General features: G+C 36.3%; 2 long non-coding RNA genes across 32 annotated transcripts; one reads left to right on the forward strand and one right to left on the reverse strand.

The window, feature by feature from the left end:
* Positions 1-4,671: 4,671 nt before the first annotated feature.
* LOC116924314 lies at positions 4,672-7,322 on the forward strand. 10 transcript variants are annotated; one of them, XR_006647567.1, is made up of 13 exons: positions 4,672-4,708; positions 4,797-4,862; positions 4,934-4,988; positions 5,054-5,223; positions 5,296-5,467; positions 5,527-5,637; positions 5,705-5,954; positions 6,031-6,251; positions 6,316-6,485; positions 6,559-6,821; positions 6,885-6,958; positions 7,021-7,079; positions 7,180-7,322. It is a non-coding gene; the product is annotated as an uncharacterized LOC116924314 (long non-coding RNA). The 10 variants fall into 10 exon arrangements; XR_006647563.1 differs by having other exon boundaries at positions 4,797-4,988; XR_006647569.1 differs by lacking the exon at positions 4,672-4,708 and having other exon boundaries at positions 4,715-4,988; positions 5,705-5,782; positions 5,848-5,954.
* A 2,621-nt stretch (positions 7,323-9,943) lies between these two features.
* On the reverse strand, positions 9,944-13,199 carry LOC116924197. Of its 22 annotated transcripts, none has more exons than XR_006647544.1 (12): positions 12,969-13,196; positions 12,805-12,902; positions 12,300-12,620; positions 11,982-12,215; positions 11,483-11,923; positions 11,311-11,424; positions 11,104-11,244; positions 10,995-11,040; positions 10,714-10,918; positions 10,480-10,649; positions 10,160-10,407; positions 9,944-10,091 (listed from the first exon to the last, which is right to left on the reverse strand). It is a non-coding gene; the product is annotated as an uncharacterized LOC116924197 (long non-coding RNA). The 22 variants fall into 22 exon arrangements; XR_006647545.1 differs by having other exon boundaries at positions 12,041-12,215; positions 12,969-13,195; XR_006647542.1 differs by having other exon boundaries at positions 11,483-11,685; positions 11,749-12,215; positions 12,969-13,195.
* Positions 13,200-14,344: the final 1,145 nt, after the last annotated feature.

Below are 14,344 nucleotides of genomic sequence, written 5' to 3' on the forward strand. Positions count from 1 at the left end.
GCTATTTGCTAAAGCTATTTACTTCCGCTACCCCTCCCAGCTGTGCTGCCATCTGCTGCGTTAGACGATACAAACAGTCTCATGGATTACACAGATCAGCGTCTCTTGTCCAATATAGACAGTTGAGCACGAGCGCCACCAACGCACTCTAAATCAAACCAGAGTCAGAGTCATCTATCGAGAGAAACTGAGTTATTCAACGGCCATTGTCAGTGGTTTCTTTTCAAGCTTAAATTTTTCTGGTGTCGTCTGCTCGTCGTTTCCCTTATCACTGTTGTGATTGGCTGTTGAAGTTTTCAAAAATGTTTCCTGATTGGTTGCATTCATCACACACCCGCTGGAGGCTCTGACTGCTATTTCCTAAATTAGACACAACGACAGACGATTCCCCCCATGTCGTGAACCAACCAGGGTACATAGGGCATACATGAGTGATGAGTCATAAATGAACCCGCACAGAGTAACAAAAGAAGTTAGATAGATAGACTTTTCCAAAATCATATAAAGAACTTTTCCTATTTTCAAGTGGCGTGTTTAATGAAAAGCCTTTAATGTTTCTCAAGTTGATTTGGGATAAAGAGAGGTATTTTATTGACGTCTATCGGTTCAATTTTAAAAAACCATGTCCTGGATGGGATAAAGGGAATCCCAACAAAGATGGAGATCCCTCTTGTTAACCGGAAAAGCATGCTAATTTAGTTCTCACAGAGGTTGACAGAAGATATTGGTTTTGTACTTTGTACCTGAACCAGATCACTTGTTTAGATTTACCAACTTGTTCATGGACAGGAACCAATAGCCTTTAAAGTATTTTGATTAACCTGCAAACAATTTTTGTTCAGTTGGTTATGGCAGGCTTGGTAATGTCTACTTGTTGTATTTTTATTAGGTTGTTGACTATGCGATGTTGACCGGCTATCTGTAGGTAGAATCTACTTGACCATGCTTAAATTTGACAAATATCCTGAGACTGAGAAAACACAAGTGAGGAAATTTAGAAAAAATGATCTGTTAGGTAATTAATAGGTAAAATGGCACAATAGAAACATTCATCTATGGATAAAATCAGGCAATTGAGCTTATGAAAACTTATCCACTGAAAAAAACAGGCAATCCAGGAATAAATAAGTCAAATGGAAAACAAAAGTTTGGTAGCTGAAGTACAAACCAATAAAGGAAGGAACATGACCAAGAAAGAAAGACATCATATTCTAAATGATAGCCATAGATGTTTGTGGTTACAAAGTGTATTCTTCCAATTGTTACTATACTTTTTCATTTACAGGTCAACTGCAGGAGCTTCTTATTCATCACTGTAAGAACTAAAGTAAACGTGAAATTGTGCTGCTTTAAAAAAGGAAAGTTTTCTAGGCAATCAAGTTGAAATTGAAAAATGTTTTGCTGACGTATCAAAAGCTATGTGGTATGGCCAACACCATGCATTCCCTCCGATGACGTCAAGGCATACTGTTTACTTGCATAGAAAAGGATAGGTTTTTAAACTTATCTATGAATACATATCAAATATTTTTGTTTGGTTGCAAGTCGGCCACAGTTTTCAGAATACCAGCAACAAGATTCACAGGAACTACCCACCTTTCTTCTTGACAGCTTGTGCGCAAAGATTTGAATCGTATTGGAAGAAGTCCTCCATGAAACTCAAAGACGCCGATGAAAGCAGTAGCATATTGTTTCCTAGGGTACCACGTAACATTTGATTTTCATTTTTAGGAAATAGTACGTGAACGTTTGGAAAATTATCGTTAATGGAACTATTCTTTAATAATAGATATCTACCATAAAATGTTGAAGTTAATCTTGGTGTGTTCGGAATGCACGAGCATTGTCATGTATGCTAAGTTGTACTTAACGTCATGGATTTACTCAATTATTCGCAAATTCAATATGCATGTTTTGAACATCAATTTATATATTTTGCCCATTCAGGTATGAGCTACCAGAAAGACTCAGTATACCGGACACTAGCTGTTAAAGTGGGTACCCAAAAGAAGAGAAAACAACGAATAATCACGGCAACCATTTCATATTCAGTGTTTGGGAAGACGAGGCTCAGTATATGGGCTCCATAGTCCAAATCAGCCCTCACCATCGTGAGAACCCCGTTCATCATTAATTTGTCCCTTTTTGTTAACGTTTTTTTTTGTGCTAGTCTAATTCAAACTATGGCCATTGTTGAGTGCCATTTTTCGTCCCCTCATCCACATGTTATTAGTCGCCCAACCCTGGTCTAACCCAGTTATATAATCACTTAATCAGTCCTCCAGCTTTACTATTTTCATTTTCCCATGTTATTTCTAAAAGTTAAAACTATTTGCTAAAGCTGTTTGCTATTGCAATCAGGTATTTTCTTGCGCCTATTACCGAACGATATGCCGCCCAGCATCTGACATCTAGTGGCAGATGATAGAAACAGTTTACAGACTATAGAGATCAGCGTCAAATTTTATAGACAGTTTACGATGTCATCTAGTGGTCAAAGTTGTGGACCACCGGAGGGATTTAAATAGACCTCGCCCTCAAAGAAAAAGAAGGAGGAGTCTGCTAAATATTGTATTCGTCGATCGATTATTATGCCGTTGCAACCAGCACCTCCAGCAGTTTCACCAACTATTTTGTTTGAGGGTAGTACATAGCAGCGAAAATGGAGGTCTTCAGAAATGGAAATTTCTCTGCTGATTCCCTGGTATTCGAAGTAACTTTCTTCGTTTTCGCCGTAAATTTCTTCATGCAACACTATATTTACATTGTTGCTTAAAATCTTTCAAAATCTTGTAAGTAGCTTGGAGGAAACCTGATCTGGTAGACATCGCACCACGCTTTGGAATATTGGAAACAATTTAATTGAGAGCATCGCGTTAATTTTGGTTTGATTACCAGGTTTTATTTATTTTTGTCTCTAACATGCACTTTGTTTTTGCTAAAAAATTTAAAGTTAAAGAAGGCAGTTCTTCCCTGTATTATTTATCACAATGAAATTTTTGAAACTTTTACAGATATTATTAGGCATCACAACGATTTCCCACTAAATGTGTATATTTGTCTAATTTTTTTTTTTTTCAGGCATTTGGGATGTTTTAATATGGTGTGTTGGCAAGGACATCTACATTCTGTGCTAGTGAGTGATGCCTCAAGAAGCCTGTCTTTTTTCACGAAGAAGTTGAGCTTTAAATATCGGCAAGACTCCTTTGGTTCAAATAATAAGGGTATAATATGAGTATGCAATTTTGATTTTCATTATATAGAAATTACAAAACCCACCATTGAAATAATGTTTGATTTGTTTTTAAATGTATGTGTAACAACCAATGGTCAATGGACAATGATTTTTACATGCGTCATTATGAGATTTTCCAGGCAGAATTTCTAGCAATTCAGCATTTGGTAATGTCCTTACTATTTTATTTAGTTAATTTTAGATGACATGCTGTATGTTTTATCAATTAAAATTTTTAATTCTTCTAATAGATTAACACAACTGTGAGCAAGGAATCAGCCTAGAGATTGAGAGCCTCAGCCTATTAAACTAGCCCATATTCCAGTTGTAGCACAAAATTTGTACAATCGGGATTTTTCCGAAATACCTAAGAAAGTCAAGTAAATAAAGTTAAGTACGAGGCCTAAGTTAACGTCACGACAAAAGGTAAATGTCAAAAAGCAAGTCTTGAAGTTTTTACCTCTATTGAAGAATTGGGATTGCCTGTTAGTATTTTTTTTAAATATTTTTTTGTAAGTTTCTAACATTTTTGCAATCTTTAGGTGTTTTACAAGTGAAGAGCGTTTACGAGCAACCGAAAATTTGTTATCACTTCATGAAATCATCCATTTAAAGCGTTTTCTTACACATTGATGATGCAAGATAAGCTTCTCGCATTCGCTGAATTCCTTCCCCGCTGATTAAATATGACATATTTAATTGATCCAAATCTAACTGGTGGGAATTGATGATGGAAATTTAACATTTATATATTCCTTTGCTAGTTCTGTCTTCTATCAGTCATAGAACGTTCTATGACTGCTTCTATCAGCTTCTATGCAGGGAATAACCAATTAATTATCGGCGCTTTGTAAGATACGGCAATGATGCACGGTCTTCCGGTCCATCAGCTGAGAGCCAAACCACATCGGATTTCGGAGCTATATTCATCATCCAAGAATTATCACCTTGCTCTTGGACAGGAACCCAAAGCCTGAACAGTATTTTTTATTAATATTAATGCTATATAAATTAATGTCCTAGTCTTACATTGTATAGGTATTAAGGCTGGAATGTTAAGTACTCATCCGTGGGTGGAAATCTAATTGACAAATGTTCAAATTGGCCAAATATCTTGAGACAGAAAAACATAGCACAAGTTTTGCAAAAAGGTATGTTAGATAAATGGAAAGAGGGTATTATAAAATCAATTCACTAAATAGTTAAATATGTTTTAGGAAAAAGAAGCTTCTGGCAAGACTGTTCAACAAAAAAGTCTGGATTAGTTAGAACCAAAGTTCAGGGTGAAACTAAGTGTAACTTTCACTTCAGAAAGTTAAAACCTGAAGTACCCCCAAATTATTTTATCGTTTTCTTTAAGTAAATTGAAACATAAATTGATAATACTCTTTTGTTTTTGCCACCAATTAATCTTGTTCTTTAGGGTACCCTATGTTGAAATGTCGAATTTGCTGATGAAACATCCCCTTAAAGGTAATTACATTAAGGTGTTACCTGCATTATGGCATTCCAGTAAGATCTTTACTCGTTTTGCTATTTTCCCCAACAAACTTCCATAAAGATGAAGTAAGAGCCTTAGGTCGCAAGCTCGGTCTGCTCACAGAATTACTAGAACGTCATATTCGTGGTAATAAACTTAAAACGTCTGCAATATTAAATTTTTCACTATTCAAAGGAAAGCTGCAAACATATTTTCAGCATTGTAAAAAAAAAAAGGCGTTCATTCCCTTCAACCAATTGTTAACTCACGAGGGTAAATAAATAAAAAATGTTCGCTTAAAATCAATACTATTTTCAAAAGGATTTTTGAATTTTTAGTCTCGTAGGAATCTCCCTTACGCCACTTTAATTGTAGCTGACAGTGACTGTTATTATGGCCCAATTAGCCCATGGTTATCAAGAGCTGTCCTCTTGGTTCTCCGACCTAGAAACTTCCATCGTCAAAAGATTCCAGGTTTGTTATGGTCGTAGAACAGCAGACGACGGAGGTGAGGAAGTAACGGAAACAAATAAGAAATTCATATATTTCGTTTGAAGTACGTACTACTCGATTTGAACAGTTGGCGGCGGAATTTTACCATCGGGCAGAACCCAAACGGTCGAAGCATTGAAAATGTCGGACCTCTGTTGATGAATTTTCACCAGAGAGTCTAACCACATTGGATTTAGGAGCTATTTTCATCATCCAGGAATTATCACGTTGCTCTTGGACAGGAACCCAAAACCTGAACAGTATTTTTTATTCAATCTTAATGCTATATAAATTAATGTCCTAGTCTTACATTGTTTAGGTTTTAAGGCTGTGGAATGTTGAGTACTCATCTGTGGGTGGAAATCTTATTGACAAATGTTGCCAAATATCAATTGAGACAGAAAAAACATAGCACAAGTTTTGCATAAAGGTATGGTAGATAAATAGAAAGAGGCTATTATAAAAATCAATTAACCCAATAGTTAAATATGTTTTAGGAAACAGGAGCTTCTGATAAGACTGTTCGACAAAAGAGTCTGGATTAGTTAGAACCACAGTTTAGGGTGAAACTAAATGTAACTTTTACTTCAGAAAGTTAAAACCTGGAGTACCACCAAATTATTTTATTGTTTTCTATTAGTAAATTGAAACATAAATTCATTACTTTTTTTTTTTTGCCACCCATTAATCTTGTTCTTTAGGGTACCTTATGTCGAACTGTGTTGCTGATGAAACATCCCCTTAAAGGTAATTGCATTAAGGTGTTACCTGCATTATGGCATTCCAGTAAGATCTTTATTCTTTTCGCAATTTTCCCCAACAGGCTTACATAAAGATAAAGTAAGAGCCTTAGGTCGCAAGCTCGGTCTGCTCGCAGAATTACAGTACTAGAACGTCATATCCGAGGTAATCAAACTTAGAACGTCTGCAATACGAAATTTTTCACCATTTTAAAGGAAAGCTGCAAACATATTTTCAGCATTGTAAAAAAAAAAAAAAAAAAAAAAGAGCGTCTATTCCCTTCAACCAATTGTCAACACGAGGGTAAATAAATAAAAAATGTTCGCTTAAAATCAATACTATTTTCAAAGGATTTTTGAATTTTTAGTCTCGTAGGAATCTCCCTTACGCCACTTTAATTGTAGCTGACAGCGACTGTAATTATGGCCTAATTAGCCCATGGTTATCAAGAGCTGCCCTCTTGGTTCTCCGACCTAGAAACTTTCATCGTCAAAAGCTTCCAGGTTTGTTATGGTCGTAGAACAGCAGACGACGGAGGTGAGGAAATAACGAAACAAATAAGAAATTCATATATCTTTCGTTTGGAGTACTTAATACTCGATTTGAACAGTTGGCGGCGGAATTTTACCATCGGGCAGAACCCAAACGGTCGAAGCATTGAAAATGTCGGACCTCTGTTGATGAATTTTCACCAGCACTCTTCCACAAGACGAACGCGAAGCAAACGATAGCGAAAGAGATATGGACTTGAATTGGTTGTTTTACAACCCATGGCTATTCCTCACTCCAGGATTAGTATTATACACCTTTTGCACTTGTCAGAGCGTTCGGAAACGAAATTTGTTGCTAATGGGTTTGCTGTTGACAAGCAAGGTTTGTTATCAAACAGCACGCTGTACATTGCAAACCCCATTTTCTTACTTTTCTTTTCTACAGGGAAGGATTTGAATTTTTACTGAACTAGACAGGAATGAAATTTTTTGTGGCTGGTTTTGTTGTTGACAAGCAAGGTTTGTTATCAAGCAGCATGTTGTACATTACAAACCCATTTTCTTACTTTTCTTTTTTACAGGAAAGGATTTTTTTTACCACAGTAGACAGGATATTTATTCTAAATCCCACAATGTGCTGGTAATAAATCATAAGAAAAATGCCGAAAGGATTTTGCTGTATTAAGTAGATGTATCAGCAAAAATTTCATGCTAACTCGTGTTTTTTTTCTTCAATTTAGACTACAAATCGTAATGAATTAGAATAGGATTTTGACTGAGGCTGGGTGCTAAAACAATTAATTGGAAGCGCGATTGGAAATATCCATGATTTATTAACGTTATCCCATGTTACGGTATTTTATTAAAGACAAATTGAAGTGCATATCTGGGCTCTCTTCTTTTCTGTGGCCCTGTTTCCCCTTGACTCATAATAAGCCCGTAGGGGGTCATGCCCCTACTGTACGGTATATATAAAAACAACATATATCGAGGTTTGGAGGGCTCTGGCCGGAAAGGGGACGTGGGGGTCCTCATAGTTCGATGAAATGCTTATGGAGGGCTATGTCGCTACCCACAAATCCGAATTAAAGGTTAATCGCTCCTGTAAAAATGTTCCAAATCTTCAGCTCTTCTTCCGGCTTCTCTTAGCCAAGCACTGGGTAATCTCCCCGGTGAGTCAATTGAGGCAGTGTCTCCCCCTGCCTTGGTTGACAGCAATTTTTGAAATGGTTATTTAACCTTTTGAAAAGTTGCAAAATATTTTATCATGTGGAGAATTATCAATACAAATTTTGTTTTACATTAATTTTGAAAAATTTGACTTTTTTATTTTCTTTGTGTTCACATTTTATGCATTCCTGACATTTACACTTTTAAGGATTGGACTCTAAACACTGCCGAGATGGCCACTGATGTGCAGTTTTAATACTGCGAATTCCCGAATTGTCTTTGAATTGTTGCCGATGACATCTTAATCCTGTAATTGGTAGTTATTCTGTTGTATATAGTTGAATCTCATATTTACCAGAGTATTGTTTACCTGCAGAATAATTTTGTATACAATCTTTGTATATATCGGATTATCCAGTGAATTGAAGTAGTTTCACAGAATTTAATTTTAACTCTTTCGGGGATCGATCCCCAAACTTTCGGTGTGTATTGCCGATGCTCAACCATTGAGCCATGAGTTATATTTAATTTTGCACTAATGTTAGAAGGCAAGAAAAGATAATAAAGGCAATTTTTATAGGCCCGTAAAACTATGTGCTAACCTGAATGATGTTCACATAAGGATCATAGCTCTGTGGCAGGAACGTTGGTGTACGGATCCTAAGGTTACGGGTTCAAATCCCGTCGGAAGTATAGTATATTAAATTATGGAATATTGTGTTGCAATTCTATTAGATGGATTTATTATAGACATGTTAATAGGAAATTGTCTTGAATGAGTTGAATCATGCTACAAAAATTATTCTAAGTCCAAATTTGTTAACTCAATTAACAAGAAAATGTAGACAGCATGTTAATATGACTTATAGCTCAGTGGTAGAGCATCGGCACGGTACGTCGAAAGATTAAAGGGTTCAAATCCTGAAAAAGTCAATCGAATTAATAAATTATTCAACGGTTTCAGTTGAATGAATATATATTACAAACTGATATACGCTTAACATTGATCCAATCATTATGTATGAGATCCCTCGGCTGGGGATGACAATGGTTAAAGTCCATTGCAAAGTGTTCAAGTAACAACTGAGTAAGTACTCAGTCACGCCGACAAATCGAAATGAACAATTTATTAAAATTTATTATTGGGAATTGTATTAAAGATTGCCAAAATATCCGTCCCATTACTTCGTAATGGGGAAGTTTCTCGACCCGACTGGCACCTGGGAAGGTAGACCCCTGGGAAGGTTGGAAGGCCCAGGACATCAGGAACCTACGTGGAATCGAACCACGGACCTTCGAGTTGCTAGTCGGATGCGATACCTTCCTGGCAACCCCCCCTATATCCCCCCCAATGATATTTGATCCCCTATGTAGAACTTTGCACAGTTACCTTAATATGCTATAGATTTAGATTTCATTGTAGTAACTCTCATAGCTCAATGGTAGAGCGGTGGATTGGTATACGATATACCTTGGGTTCGAATCCCGTTCAGGTGTAGTGGAATCCAGTGTCCATGATGGATTACATGTAGAGGCACATAAAATCCTAATATACAATCTATGGAGACGAAAACTGAAATAAGAATTATTTTAATTGTGGGGTTAGCAACAAATAAGAAATTGAATAGTATTAATTTTCATAATGTGTGTTCAACTATACATTCTTCAACTAAGTTGTAATGTTCCAGTATATGCGATTTATAGCACCGTTGTAGAATAGGACTTTTAGACTTAAGAGTTTTGTAACTCGTAAATCAGAATTATTTTACATTAGAATGTAACTTGACTCTTTTGGGAATCGCAACCTAAACCTTCTTCGTACCATTCCGATGCTCTACCGTTGAGCCATGAATCATACATTTTAATTTTAACTTTTACAAGGAGTTTAAAGGTAACTTGTTCAAACTTATGATAATAATTTGAAGTAGCCCAAAGTAAATTATTAAAACGCTTGTTAACTGTCATTGAATAACGTCAATAAACCGAATCAGCAAATATTACCTACTTTTTACCTCTGATGGGATTTGATACAAAAACATACAACGCCGAAATTCAATGCTCACCCATTCTGCCATGATTCGTATATATACACGCACAATACCTTCTAGTTGCTTAAAGGCAACATTTCCTCCCCACTTGTAAATTATTGAAGTATAGGCGATGTAAACGAAATAAAGCATTCCACAAAGTTAGCCTTTCAATCCTGTAAAGATTTAAACCCAAGACGCTATACCAAAACAGATTCCGAACGCTAATTGGATGGAGAATCTACATAGCTATCTAGCAGAAATTTTTTCCAGTCAGGTTTCAAAAATAAGACCGAAATAAATAAGCAACCATCCACCACCTTTTTTTTTACCTATTAATATAAAATACAATATTTAGATATGAAATTCAGGGCGTAGGTTGCTAGAACATTCCAGATTGGTTGTGTCTAATCACAGCTCAGTGCTACGCCATAGCTTTAAATCCGGCAATCTCCCTGCAAGGAAGAGAACAATTTTGATAAAACTCCGCCAACAAAACGCCTAAATTGCGAAGCTCTTATACCTGAACAACAACATTGCGAATAAGCAGTAGCGTGGCAACATTCTGGTTGCAACTGGACAACTCTTCCAGAAGAAGACGCTCTTCTTCCGACGTCGCGATTTCAATCCAATTAAGCAAGGTACGCTCCTTTCCTGCCATGTTGGCAGCATAATCAACCATCATATGAATCAGCACTTACGTCTCACCGATATCATTTTTCAATGCTTCGACCGTTTGGGTTCTGCCCGATGGTAAAATTCCGCCGCCAACTGTTCAAATCGAGTAGTACGTACTTCAAACGAAATATATGAATTTCTTATTTGTTTTCGTTACTTCCTCACCTCCGTCGTCTGCTGTTCTACGACCATAACAAACCTGGAAGCTTTTGACGATGGAAGTTTCTAGGTCGGAGAACCAAGAGGGCAGCTCTTGATAACCATGGGCTAATTGGGCCATAATTACAGTCACTGTCAGCTACCATTAAAGTGGCGTAAGGGAGATTCCTACGAGACTAAAAATTCAAAAATCCTTTGAAAATAGTATTGATTTTAAGCGAACATTTTTTGTTTATTTACCCTCGCGGGTTTAACAATTGGTTGAAGGGAATGAACGCCTTTTTTTTTACAATGCTGAAAATATGTTTGCAGCTTTCCTTTAAAATAGTGAAAAATTTAATATTGCAGACGTTCTAAGTTTTATTACCACGAATATGACGTTCTAGTAATTCTGCGAGCAGATCGAGCTAGCGACCTAAGGCTCTTACTTCATCTTTATGGAAGTCTGTTGGGGAAAATAGCGAAACGAGTAAAGATCTTACTGGAATGCCATAATGCAGGTAACACCTTAATGTAATTACCTATAAGGGGATGTTTCATCAGCAACACATTTCAACATAGGGTACCCTAAAGAACAAGATTAATTGGTGACAAAAACAAAAAAGATTATCAATTTATGTTTCAATTTACTTAAAGAAACGATAAAATAATTTGGGGGTATTTCAGGTTTTAACTTTCTGAAGTGAAAGTTACATTTAGTTTCACCCTAAACTTTTGTTTTAACTAATCCAGACTTTTTTGTCAAACAGTCTTGCCAGAAGCTCCTTTTTCCTAAAACATATTTAACTATTTAGAGAATTGATTTGATAATACCCTCTTTCCATTTATCTAACATACCTTTTTGCAAAACTTATGCTATGTTTTTTCTGTCTCAAGATATTTGGCCAATTTGAACATTTGTCAATTAGATTTCCACCCACGGATGAGTACTTAACATTCCAGCCTTAATACCTAAACAATGTAAGACTAGGACATTAATTTATATAGCATTAAGATTAATAAAACATACTGTTCAGGCTTCAGGTTCCTGTCTAAGAGCAAGGTGATAATAATTCCTGGATGATGAAAATAGCTCCTAAATCCAATGTGGTTTGACTGTCAGCTGATGGACCGGAAGACCGTGCATCATTGCCGTATCTTACAAAGCGCCGATAATTAATTGGTTTTTCCCTACATAGAAGCTGATAGAAGCAGTCATAGAACGTTCTATGACTGATAGAAGACAGAACTAGCAAAGGAATATATAAATGTTAAATTTCCATCATTAATTCCCACCAGTTAGATTTGGATCAATTAAATATGGCATATTTAATCCGCGGGGAAGGAATTCAGCGAATGCGAGAAGCTTATCTTGCATCATCAATGTGTAAGAAAACGCTTTAAATGGATGATTTCATGAAGTGATAACAAATTTTCGGTTGCTCGTAAACGCTCTTCACTTGTAAAACACCTAAAGATTGCAAAAATGTTAGAAACTTACAAAAAAATATTTAAAAAAAAATACTAACAGGCAATCCCAATTATTCAATAGAGGTAAAAACTTCAAGACTTGCTTTTTGACATTTACCTTTTGTCGTGACGTTAACTTAGGCCTCGTACTTAACTTTATTTACTTGACTTTCTTAGGTATTTCGGAAAAATCACGATTGTACAAATTTTGTGCTACAACTGGAATATGGGCTAGTTTAATATGCTGAGGCTCTCAATCTCTAGGCTGATTCCTTGCTCACAGTTGTGTTAATCTATTAGAAGAATTAAAAATTTTAATTGATAAAACATACAGCATGTCATCTAAAATTAACTAAATAAAATAGTAAGGACATTACCAAATGCTGAATTGCTAGAATTTCTGCCTGGAAAATCTCATAATGACGCATGTAAAAATCATTGTCCATTGACCATTGGTTGTTACACATACATTTAAAAACAAATCAAACATTATTTCAATGGTGGGTTTTGTAATTTCTATATAATGAAAATCAAAATTGCATACTCATATTATACCCTTATTATTTGAACCAAAGGAGTCTTGCCGATATTTAAAGCTCAACTTCTTCGTGAAAAAAGACAGGCTTCTTGAGGCATCACTCACTAGCACAGAATGTAGATGTCCTTGCCAACACACCATATTAAAACATCCCAAATGCCTGAAAAAAAAAAAAAATTAGACAAATATACACATTTAGTGGGAAATCGTTGTGATGCCTAATAATATCTGTAAAAGTTTCAAAAATTTCATTGTGATAAATAATACAGGGAAGAACTGCCTTCTTTAATTTAAATTTTTTTAGCAAAAACAAAGTGCATGTTAGAGACAAAAATAAATAAAACCTGGTAATCAAACCAAAATTAACGCGATGCTCTCAATTAAATTGTTTCCAATATTCCAAAGCGTGGTGCGATGTCTACCAGATCAGGTTTCCTCCAAGCTACTTACAAGATTTTGAAAGATTTTAAGCAACAATGTAAATATAGTGTTGCATGAAGAAATTTACGGCGAAAACGAAGAAAGTTACTTCGAATACCAGGGAATCAGCAGAGAAATTTCCATTTCTGAAGACCTCCATTTTCTCTGCTATGTGCTACCCTCAAACAAAATAGTTGGTGAAACTGCTGGAGGTGCTGGTTGCAACGGCATAATAATCGATCGACGAATACAATATTTAGCAGACTCCTCCTTCTTTTTCTTTGAGGGCGAGGTCTATTTAAATCCCTCCGGTGGTCCTCAACTTTGACCACTAGATGACATCGTAAACTGTCTATAAAATTTGACGCTGATCTCTATAGTCTGTAAACTGTTTCTATCATCTGCCACTAGATGTCAGATGCTGGGCGGCATATCGTTCGGTAATAGGCGCAAGAAAATACCTGATTGCAATAGCAAACAGCTTTAGCAAATAGTTTTAACTTTTAGAAATAACATGGGAAAATAGAAAATAGCAAAGCTGGAGGACTGATTAAGTGATTATATAACTGGGTTAGACCAGGGTTGGGCGACTAATAACATGTGGATGAGGGGACGAAAAATGGCACTCAACAATGGCCATAGTTTGAATTAGACTAGCACAAAAAAAAACGTTAACAAAAAGGGACAAATTAATGATGAACGGGGTTCTCACGATGGTGAGGGCTGATTTGGACTATGGAGCCCATATACTGACCCATTGCTAATCCATGCCTATAGTAGGCCTATAATGCTGTATACAGTTCGACAAGAAAAAGGCTAAAAAAAAAAAATTTGAAAACAGAACAGAAAAAAGATTTTCCACTTGTCAAAGGTGACCATGCCGCCTTCTTCTTCTTTTTTTCTCTTTTTTTCTAATGAATAAAAAGAAATGAGACGGTTTTTAAATGCATTGTTCATTTGTTCTCGTCTGTTCATACGTACGGGGGCCCTCTCGCCTGGAGATTTTTGGTTCATGTTCAATACTGATGGATCTATTGAAACAGATTTGTATTGCCACCGAAAAAACGGAGGAGGAGGTGGTGGTGGGTTCTCTGTGGGAGGAGAACGGATAATCGAGTTCCTCCTCCCTCCAATTCGACCGATTCGATCCGCTTGTTGTGGAAACCCTACCAGCCTACGTCGAAATGTACGGAAGTCTTTGCCAATCTCCGGAAGTGGGCTGTTTGCATTTTTAAAATCTACAACAATTTTAAATATCGATTTAAACATTGAACCGGGGACATCAGCATAAACAGCACGTAACAGACGCTTATACCAATCAGAAAGGAGGGGGGAATCAAATTGTATCAGATCTTTTCTTTTGTCTGCGTTCACCAACGTGAATTCGACCGAATCGAAATCAAAATCACTGAAGCCCTTCTCAGTCTATAAAGCGCACAAAAGCTGGTGCTGGTGGGATGCAAC

Source organism: Daphnia magna, linkage group LG6 (genome assembly GCF_020631705.1).
Source record: "Daphnia magna isolate NIES linkage group LG6, ASM2063170v1.1, whole genome shotgun sequence".
Taxonomy (NCBI): Eukaryota; Metazoa; Arthropoda; class Branchiopoda; order Diplostraca; family Daphniidae; genus Daphnia; species Daphnia magna.